Here is a 10095-nt window from a genome sequence, read left to right on the forward strand (position 1 = left end):
AGAACCCATAAACCGATGCGCAGAAAGTGTCGCTTGTCAACTGGATGAATTCTTTTTTATTAAAAAGAAAAATATAGGAGAGGAACTCTAGAGTCAGGAAAAGATTTTGACCAGTAGCCTAAAGTCCCAAAAGGAAGCGCAATTTCTCATTTTTATTTCTCAGCTAAATTTACCAATTGCTCAATTTGTTAGTTCAAATCTCGCAGTTCATTGATGGTTTGGCCTTATGTTATAGATAACGGTCTACCAAAATAAATCAATATATTATCCAATCATCATCAGAATACCGTCTACTGGATTGGTGCAATTTCATGAAAATCAAATTTATTCCGATAAAAGCTGAAAAAAATCTGTGATAAACAACTTGGTGCTCAATATCAACGTCAGAGATTTCATCATTGGGAACACAAATTGTCAGTATAGTCCTATTGTATCACTCTTACCCATCACATAAAGTAAAAAGGTATGTGCAATAACTTACAAATGACAGCAAGCAGCAGATTTGTTTAACTTTGGAGACTGAGCAACCTAAACATCAACAAAAAAGGTCTACCTGTAGTAAAGTGATCCTAGATTGTTCTACCGTTTTGAACCCAAGTGCTTGCTGGCTGGACCAATCTTAAGAGCTTGTCAATAAAACTCAAAACGTCATAAATCTAAACTTTAATATTTGGCCTCCGGAAACGAAAAAAAAATACAAAACTTAAAAAACTCTACGGCAAAGCAATTATACCATATGTCAAAAAAACTGCTCTTGCACTTGCTAAAATTTTTTGCACTTGCTAAAATACTCATGATTTTGTTATATAAAGCTAGAAATTCAGATTTTGGGTAGACCAAGGGCATAAGGAACTGATGAAAAAATTCATTGAACAATGAGAGATATGAGGATCAATCCCCATTGAATCCAAAATTCCTATAATCATAATCTTTTCAAACGGCATGTCTGATACCATAAGTCGAGTCCCTTGCCCAGTTAATTTGCGGCCACATAAAAATTTATTCATTTTGTTCACGATGGAACAAGGGAGAGTCAAACTGGCTTTCGAGCAAACTGAACCAATAATTGAACAATAGGGCAGTTGAGTAGCCGTTATAAAGAACTAGCATAACGTTTACATGTTCGGTTAATTATTTTACTCCCTGGTTGTCATTTCTTCCTTTCGATAATCTGAACAATTTAGAACCACAAAGAAGAGATGAAAACACCAGTGGGTTGAAAGAACACAAAGTTATTTCAAGAACCTACGGAGTGCAATCATCGTCTTTTGCAACACATATTTTTTGTCTTCGTTTTACGAGCAAATTTCAGGTAGCTTTTTTTTCGTCAATCAAATACAGGTGCAAATGGCCCGCCGCTCGCGTTTTCAGTTCGGCCCGATAGAGTAGTTCTCAATATTTAAAAATGCCGCCATTCTTTTTTCTTGGTTCTTCCATCCGCTGCCCTAATTAACAAGGGGCTGAACCAATTTAGTGATTTTAACATGCTGTCATTATAATCATGAAAACGTCGAGTTCTGTGCTACTTGCGGTATGGTTCAGTAGTTTTGTGGTTCAGGTCAGTGTAGTACTTTTTCCCCTCTTTTTTAATCATTTATAAATTTGGTTTGATACTTACAAATGAAATTGAGATCAATCCGCCTTAAATTTTTTTAATTTCTCAATTCCTCATAAGATTATCTTACTATAGAACCTAAACGCAGCCTGATTTCCTAGTGCAAAAACTGCTGGACGCGGTACTAGAGAGTGCTAGCGGGGATAATTAGTCCAAGAAACCTTTACATGCGTCCGTTCGAATTCCACTCGAATCTCGTTACTTTTTCGCAGCCAGCAGATTGCATTTTGAAAAAATCGTAGGAGATTCAGATGACAAAGACCACAAGACCCCACTGCACTGTTACCATGGGGTAAACAAAGTTAAGGCAGTTCCGCCAATAAACTAAAACTTTGATCCATTCACCTCTAATCTCCTTTTTTAATTATTATTCTGTTTGCTTTAGAACTAAGAGCATACCTACCTATCGAAAGAAGAGTGCCAATTTCACACAATTCCAGGCTAACCAAGACAACATAACATGAAAAAAGGAAAATTCAGGTTCATCAAGTATAAGTCCTCCGGGTTACTTGAAATGGCTGTGTACACCAGAGGCAATGAGAAAAAAGGAACAACCTTCATTTTAACAAAAAATTTTCATTGATCTTAAACTCTTCACTTCTTCATGTAGTTAAACACTTCCTTTAACTTATCTGTATGCATAATTTACTTTGAGTTTACACAAAACGACATTCATTTTACGTATAGGGTCGGTTGCAACTATTTTTACAATAAATTCCAAATTATGGCCGCAAAAAGAAAGCTATAATATTCAAGTGCTGAGTCAAGTTCATCAAGAATCAGCTTGAACAAACAAACAGCAGATGTTCTTGTTTGTTCCTCTTTGCTTTTGGAGATTGAGGTTGCACAACAGGCATTAGGCGCCAATTTCCCCAAAAGGGAAAGACGTAAATAATTTATTCCAACACCAGCTCAAAGTGTTAAAAAATTATTAACAATAAACTAGCAGGCCCCAGAAGCTAAGGCGCACAGAAAGTAATAAAGGTCATATCTCTTGTGTGTCTGCTGTTTCTCGAGCTCTATGAAAATTTTATCCGAGAAAGACCTCTTGAGTTCTCTCCGATTTCCTATTTTAACAAATACAAGAATTTTTAACTCTTAACCTCAATCTGACAACTATCTTCATGTTAAAGTTTTATTGCGCTCAGATAAAGACATAGATATCAAGATTATTTAGTTTTTATATATATATTTCATACATAAATACTACATACTTATTTGTAAATTTAATCATAATAATCAAATTGTTTATCCTAGTTTTATTAGAAATGGGCAGCCCCAAATCAGCAGTAGCATTACGTTTGTTGGTCGTATTCTGCATGGGATTACTTCTTGGAACATTGGTCGTGTTCGATGCCATGACTACTTTCGAGAGTGTCGAGGCGATCCAGAGCAATGTCCAGTTCGTTGACACCAAGGGAAGCCATATTTCATAAAACTCTAATGAGTTTTGGCTAAATTCTGCCCCCAATTGTCAAAAATTATTGTTTCATTATTATCTCTTTTATTAGACCCTTTTCCAGACTTATGATCAAACCATAGCGCAGACTTTACCTCAAACTGGGCTGCCTATTCTTATTATTTAGGAAAAGGGTCCAAGCAAATATAATGTACTATAACACTAAACAAAAGTATCAGGGCGTTGACTGTTTGTGACAAAAATGTGCCCGAAACCGTTACTTTTTGATCTCCGGCCAAAAACTAATAAATATTAATTTAATTTTCACAATCTAAGGACAAGTTGTTCACTCAACACCAACAGATCGCTTAGATCTGACAGTTCATTAACAGGCTTCACAGAAGACTAACCAACTGGCCTTGAAGCAGTTGAAACATACTTAACCAGAACCCCTTCTTGTTCAAACTCAGCAATTCTTCAAAATTTTCATTACTGTGAAAAAACATAAAATCTGAAGAAATAATTAGGAAATAACTAGTTTTAGGAAATAAACAATCAATAAAAATTTGATTGTAGTAAATCAAGATTGAAAACACATCTTTCCGATTTTTTGTCTATTTCGGTTACTATTTTTGCATAGTCAAGTTCGCACTTTAATCACATTCATCGAAATATTAACGATTGCCGAAAAATTTATTCTAAATTATAACATCAAATCCACTTTAGAGCGAAGGGGGAGACTCAAGTGTTTGAGATTCAAGAGGAGTTCGAAAATGGAATTAATTTAAAAGTTTTTTTAGATATAAAGGAAAGGCGGTCCAGAGCAATATTCAATTCACTGACATCAAGGGAAGCCATATTTCAGTTTTTCTAATAAGTTTTGGCAAAATTTTTCCCTCGATGGTCTTACGACGGCTTACGAGTTTTGGCTCACGAAGGCCCGTTAACCCATTCAATAATCACATCATGCAATGCATTGTATTCTAATATTATAGTAGAACCGCTCACATATACAGCATACAGAGCAATTAAACTCCCCTTTGAAAAGAGCTTTAACAAAATTATAACCAAGTTTAAAAATTAGAGGTCTCAAATATCATGCAGAGATTAATATATTCACCGATACCAGCGCCCCAGTTTGATACCTTTTTAAGGTTTAGATGTTCGTTATTACTAAAAACAGGGGGAAAAATTGCTGTTACTGGCGCATCATCAACTCCTCTTACACTATTATGTTTTCAATAAACTAATATTAGGCTGTAATTCAAATAACTTATTATTTTTTAGTAGTATTACAATTGTCAATAACTTCACAAGAAGAATTTGCCTTAACAAGTACAGAGCCAAGTACGACAAAAACAATTTTCTTTCTTTTTCTCAAACTGAAAATAAAAAATATCAAACAATCAGTAAATAAAGCAACATTGTTGAAAAAATGACGAAATTTTGAAAACGGTTCAGATATAAATTTTCATTCCAAATCAACCGGAAAATAAGACCATCACAAAAACCTTTTGAAAAATCAAATTTTTTCCCTAAAATTGACTAAATCAAGCACAATACTGAAGAAACTCAATACAAATTTTTGAATATGAAATAGATGAAATAACGTTTAAAACAGATTTTTCGAGACTAAGTGCGCGAAATTGCGAAAACAAAATCTTAGAAAACGCATCTCTAGGTTCACTTTCAGCTTCTCAACCCCAGATAATAAGATGAGTTGTGATCTTCGCTGAGGATGGTATTGTTTGTTAATTTATGTCGATGTTCAAGCTACATACACAAACCGAATTCATAACATGCATTCGTTTGTCGTACTAAAACAACCAATAAATGTTGTAACTTTAGTATTCGTTTAGCGCCGTACCGTGCAGATGCTTGGAGGCAAGTTGAATATTTGTGGACCGTGCCAGAGTTCCTCTAATATGCTCTAAAATTACTTAATTTAGGTAAATCTCTAAATCAGTGAGTTACACAGCTTAAATTTATTTTAATGTAGTTATCTGCAATTACAAAAATATAGATCTGCGCCCATACATTCAATACAGAGCACTTCAATCCATTTTTGGGAGCTTAAACGAAACCAAAACGAAGTCAAAATTTTATAGGTCTCAAAACTCATAGAGCTATATATTTATTCACGGGATATCAGCGCCCCAACTTGAAACCCTTTCTATAGAGATTCAGATGACCGTTAAAACTACAGCAAGGGTAAAAATGTCAAAATAGATTGCGGCCGTTGTTGATGGCGAATCATCAACTCTTCTTGCAATATTATGTTTTTAATAAATTAATATTAGAATGTAATTCAAATAACTTATTGTTATTTAGTAGTATTACAATTGTCAATAACCTCATAAGAAAAATTTACCTTAATAAGTACAGAAAAAACTACGAGCAAGATAAACTCTTTCTTTGTCTAAAATTGAAAACAAAAATAATCAAACAATCAGCAAAAAAGCAATCGTTTTGAAAAAAGGACGAAATTTTGAAAACGATTCACATATAATTCTTCCATTCCAAATCAACCGGAAAATATGACCATCATAAAAACTCTTTGAAAAATCAATTTTTTTCCTAAAAGAGAGTAAATTAAGCACAATACTGAAGAAATTCAACACAAATTTTTGAAAATAATATAGATGAAGTAACGTTTAAAACAGATTTTAGGAGACTCAAGACGCGAGATTGCGAACATATAAATTTAGAAAACTGTTTTCTTTGTTAATTCAGATTGATGTTCAAGCTGCACAGCCAAACCAAAATTAAAACCTTACATTCGTTTTCAGTACTGTTGCAATAACTAATAAAATTTTAACTTTAGTTTTTGTATTGCGCCGTACCGTTCAGATGCTGGGAGTCACGTTGACTGTTTGCGGACCGTTCCAGATTTGTTCTAAGATGCTTTGAAATTTTTTTTTATTTAGGTGAAGATCTAAATCATTGAGTTCTACAGAATCAATTTGTTTTAGTGTAGATTTTGCATTACATCCTAAAATTGTAGAACCGCTCCCATACATTCAATACAAAGTAGTTCAATTCATTTTAGGGAGCTTGAACGAAACCAGAACGAAGTAAAAAAAATTGGAGGTTTCAAAACTCATACAACTATTGATTTATTCACGGGATATCAGCGCCCCAATTTGAAACTCTTGCTATAGAGATTCAGAAGACCGTTATAACTAAAATGAGGGTAAAATTGTCAAAATAGATTTCGGCCACTGTTGATGGCGCATCATCAACTCATCTTGCATATTTATGTTTTCAATAAGTTATTATTAGAGTTTTATTATTAGAGTTAGAAAAATTTGCCTTAACAGGTAGAGAACAAGTCAGCAGCAAGATAACACTCCTGCTTTGTCTCAAATTGAGATTAAAAATAATCAAACAATCAGTAAAAAACAACGCTGCTGAGAAAATGACGAATTTTTGAAAACGATTCACACATAATTCTTCCATTCCAAATCAACCGGAAAATAAAACCATCAACAAAAACCTTTTGAAAAATCAATTTTTTTCCTTAAATTGAGTGAATCAAGCAAAATACTGAAGAAAATTAGTACAAACTTTTGAATATAATATAGATGAAATAACGTTTAAAACAGATTTTTCGAGACTAAGTGCGCGAAATTGCGAAAACAAAATCTTAGAAAACGCATCTCTAGGTTCACTTTCAGCTTCTCAACCCCAGATAATAAGATGAGTTGTGATCTTCGCTGAGGATGGTATTGTTTGTTAATTTAAGTCGATGTTCAAGCTACATACACAAACCGAATTCATAACATGCATTCGTTTATTCGTTTTTCGTACTAAAACAGCCACTAACAAAATTTTAACTTTAGTATTCGTTTAGCGCCGTACCGCGCAGATGCCTGGAGGCAAGTTGACTGTTTGTGGATCATGCCAGAGTTCTTCTAATATGCTCTAAATTTACTTAGTTTAGGTAAATCTCTAAATCAGTGAGTTACACAGCTTAAATTTATTATAATGTAATTATTTGCAAATACATCCTAAAAATATAGATCAGCTCCCATACATTCAATACAGAGCAGTTCAATCTATTTTAGGGAGCTTAAACGAAATCATAACGAATTCAAATATTAGAGGTCTCAAAACTTATAAAGCTATGGATTTATTTACGGGATACCAGTGCCCCAATTTGAAATTCTTGCTATAGAGATTAAGATGACCGTTATAACTAAAATAAGGGTAAAATTGACAAAATAGATTTCAGCCACCGTTGATGGCGCATCATCAACTTCTCTAGCATTATTATGTTTTCAATAAGTTATTATTAGAGTTAATTCAAATGAATTATTGTTTTTTAGTAGTATTACAATTGTCAATAATTTCACAAGAAAACTTTGCCTTAACAAGTAGAGAAAAAATTAGGAGCAAGATAATACTCCTTTTTTGACTCAAATTGAAAATAAAAATAATCAAACAATCAGTAAAAAAGCAATGTTGTTGAAAAACGTCGAAATTTTGAAAACGGTTCAGATATAATTCTTCCATTCCAAATCAACCGGAAAATGAGACCATCAAGAAAACTGTTTGAAAAATTAATTTTTTCCTAAAAATGAGTTAATTAAGCACAATACTGAAGAAACCCAATACAAGTTTTTGAATATGAAATAGATGAAACAACGTTTAAAACAGATTTTCGGAGACTAAGTGCGCGAAATTGCGAAAACAAAATCTTAGAAAACGCATCTCTAGTTTCCTTCTCAACTTCTCAACCCCAGATAATAGGATGAGTTGTGATCTTCGCTGAGGATGGTATTGTTTGTTAATTTTTGTCGATGTTCAAGCTACATACACAAACCGAATTCATGACATGCATTCGTTTGTCGTACTAAAACAACCAATAAAAAGTTGTAACTTTAGTATTCGTTTAGCGCCGTACCGTGCAGATGCCTGGAGGCAAGTTGACTGTTTGTGGACCGTGCCAAAGTTCTTCTAATATGCTCTAAAACTACTTAATGTAGGTAAATCTCTAAATCAGTGATTTACACAGCTTAAATTTATTTTAATGTAGTTATCTGCAATTACAAAAATATAGATCTGCTCCCATACATTCAATACAGAGCACTTCAATCCATTTTTGGGAGCTTAAACGAAACCAAAACGAAGTCAAAATTTTATAGGTCTCAAAACTCATAGAGCTATATATTTATTCACGGGATATCAGCGCCCCAACTTGAAACCCTTGCTATAGAGATTCAGATGACCGTTAAAACTACAGCAAGGGTAAAAATGTCAAAATAGATTTCGGCCACTGTTGATTGCGAATCATCAACTCCTCTTGCAATATTATGTTTTCAATAAGTTATTATTAGATTTTTGTTATTAGAGTTAGATAAATTTGCCTTAACAGGTAGAGAACAAATTAGGAGCAAGATAATACTCCTGCTTTGTCTCAAATTGAAAATAAAAATAATCAAACAATCAGTAAAAAACAACATTGTTGAAAAAAAGACGAAATTTTGAAAAGGATTCACACATAATTCTTCCATTCCAAATCAACCGGAAAATAAAACCATCATAAAAAAACCTTTTGAAAAATCAATTTTTTTCCTTAAATTGAATGAATCAAGCAAAATACTGGAGAAATTCAATACGAATTTTTGAATATAATATAGATGAAGTAACGTTATAAACAGATTTTAGGAGACTAAATGCGCGAAATTGCGAACACATAAACTTAGAAAACTCATAACTCATCTCCAGTTTTTTTTAAAATTTCTCCATCCGAGATGATACGGTGAGTTATGAGCTTCGCTTAGGAATGTTTTTTTTGTTAATTCAGTTCGATGTTCAAGCGACACAGCCAAACCAAATTTAAAATTTTATATTCGTTTTCAGTACTGTTGCAATAAATAATAAAACTTCAAATTTAGTTTTTGTATTGCGCCGTACCGTGCAGATCCTGGGAGTCAAGTTGACTGTTTGCGGATCATTCCAGATTGTTATAAGATGCTTTGAAATTTTTTTATTTAGGTAAAGATCTAAATCAAAATCGTTGAGTTCTACAGCTTCAAATTATTTTAATGTAGGTTTTTGCATTACATCCTAAAAACGTAAAACCGCTTCCATACATCCAATACAGAGCAATTCAATCCATTTTAGGAAGCTTGAACAAAATCATAACGAAGTCAAATTATTGGAGGTCTGAAAACTCATACAGCTAAGGATTTTTTCACGGGATACCAGCGCCCCAAATTGAAACTCTTGCTATGGAGATTCAGATGACCAATATAACTAAAATAAGAGTGAATTTGTCAAAATAGATTTCGGCCACTTTTGATGGCGCATCATCAACTCTTCTTGCATTATTATGTTTTCAATAAATTAATATAAAAATGTAATTCAAAAAATTTATTTTTTTTTTAGTATTATTACAATTGACAAAAACTTCACAAAAAAAATTGCCTTAACAACTACAGAACAAATTACGAGCAAGATAATACTCCTTCTTTGTCTCAAATTGAAAATAAAATTAAACAAACAATCAGTAAAAAAGCAATCTTGTTGAAAAATTGACAAAAATTTGAAAACGATTCACATATAATTCTTCCAATTCAAATCCAACGGAAAATAAAACCATCTTAAAAACTATTTGTAAAATCAAACTTATTTTCTAAAATTGAGTAAATCAAGCACAATACTGAAGAAAATCATCACAAGTTTTTAAATATAATATAGATGAAGTAACGATTGAAACAGATTTTAGGTGACTAAATGCCCGAAATTGTGAACACATAAACAGAAAACTCATCTCTAGGTCTCAAAACTCATACAGCTATGGATTTATTCACGGGATATCAGCGCCCCAATTTGAAACTCTTGCTATAGAGGTAAAGATGACCTTTATAACTAAAATAAGAGTGAATTTGTCAAAATAGATTTCGGCCACTTTTGATGGCGCATCATCAACTCTTCTTGCATTATTATGTTTCAATAAATTAATATAAAAATCTAATTCAAAAAATTTATTGTTTTTTTTAGTATTATTACAGTCGACAAAAAACTTCACAAGAAAAATTGCCTTAACAATTAGAGAACAAATTACGAGCAAGAT

This window comes from Convolutriloba macropyga, chromosome 5 (assembly GCF_964194025.1).
Source record: "Convolutriloba macropyga chromosome 5, txConMacr16.3, whole genome shotgun sequence".
Classification (NCBI taxonomy): Eukaryota; Metazoa; Xenacoelomorpha; order Acoela; family Convolutidae; genus Convolutriloba; species Convolutriloba macropyga.